This window comes from Sinocyclocheilus rhinocerous, unplaced genomic scaffold, assembly GCF_001515625.1.
Source record: "Sinocyclocheilus rhinocerous isolate Xijiao unplaced genomic scaffold, SAMN03320098_v1.1 C36692054, whole genome shotgun sequence".
NCBI classification, from domain to species: domain Eukaryota; kingdom Metazoa; phylum Chordata; class Actinopteri; order Cypriniformes; family Cyprinidae; genus Sinocyclocheilus; species Sinocyclocheilus rhinocerous.
The window spans coordinates 1-1,535 of NW_015784956.1; the positions used below are offsets into that span (position 1 = coordinate 1).

General features: G+C 34.3%; 1 long non-coding RNA gene across 1 annotated transcript; it reads right to left on the reverse strand.

Annotated features, from left to right (window-relative positions):
* Positions 1-1,289: 1,289 nt before the first annotated feature.
* On the reverse strand, positions 1,290-1,535 carry LOC107736429 (uncharacterized). The gene is made up of 2 exons (XR_001639667.1): positions 1,490-1,535; positions 1,290-1,374 (listed from the first exon to the last, which is right to left on the reverse strand). It is a non-coding gene; the product is annotated as an uncharacterized LOC107736429 (long non-coding RNA).

A 1,535-nucleotide genomic window follows, 5' to 3' on the forward strand; every position in this document is an offset into this window, starting at 1 on the left:
TTTTTCTCAAAATTGCGAGATATAAAAAAAAAATATATAAAAAATATTGTGAAATAAAAATATTGCCTAAATTTAAGTTAAAGCACTAAAATTACCAAACTAAAATAAAAATGAATAAAAAGTTAAATGAAAAATTCTAAAATAAATATAATAAAAACGTCAAAGCACGTAACAACATTTCTAAAAATGTTAGCAAAAAAAATCAATATAGTAAACAAACTACAATAGTATAAAAAGAATACCAAAATAACACTGCATTCAGCCAGTAACTATCAGGGCTGAAGGGGAAAATGAATGACTTGTTTACGGTTGCTCTTATTGTGCTGCTCACTGATAGCAGTGCAAATATATCTTGAGAGCTACGGCAAAATCTACCATTTTTACAATTGCAAAATATATATCGTCATACAGCCAAGACTTTGTCTATTGCAACTGATTGCTACACTTCCTTTGAAGGAGTCATGTTTGTCAATCTTTACAACTATCACACTAACAACAAAACATTCAGGTTTCCACTGCACACCAGATGCTGACGTCTTCCTGACACACTGCCACTGAGCAACTAAAACAGTTTTAATACTCCTCCAGTGTTGACCTTTAGAGTCGAACACTCAGAGTTTGTCATAGTTTGCATTATGACACACATTTTTTTTTTGCATCGACACATGATGATATATATATATATACACACGAGCATGCATGCTGGTGCACATCTATGTGGGGCTCTGGAGGAATTCTGGTTGTTTTTGGCATATAAGGTCATTGCCTAATAAAAGATCAGTGTGGAAATAGGCTGTAGGCGTGCTGAAGTGGTAGGAGAAGAGGACAGAAAAGACTACAGCAAAAAAAAAAAAGGTTTCAAATGGAAAAAAGTACTATTAGGTGGTATGTTCAAGGCAAGCAATACTTTCACTATTGCTCATAAACAAACTCCAGCCATGCAGCTCCATGCAATCACGTGCATTCAAGTATTTGTTGGGTGCGTTGATCCAATGTATATATACACTGAAGGAATACATGGAATTTGCACACCAAAAAATAAATAAGTAAATTAATTAATTATGCAATACATTATTTATTTATTTCAGTCCGTTACTTTAAGCAATCAATCTTTTTTGATTTTTTTCATATATCATAGATGGCGTCACAGTCAAGCACCAATCACATTTTCTTTGGAAGATGTAAAAATGAAGTTGAGGATGGATTCAAATTGATAATTTTGTATAATACACTCCCCATATCTTTTAGATTTCTTTTTAAATCGCATGAAACTCGGATGGTTGCTGTACCTGCGAGTGTGCGAGGAATGGTGAGCAGTGAGTTGTGCACAAGCGGATCGTCACCAGAGTTCACCAGCAGCAGAGGCACATTTATCTGCAACACAGAGAGAAGAACTAGAGTCATAAACAGGATGTCACCACATAGATAATAGTATTTCCTTATAGACTCTCTAAAGCTATTCACTAAATAGCAATCTTATTTTACTCACATTATGAATGTAATGAACACAGCTCTCCTTCTCGTAGTACTCCTTC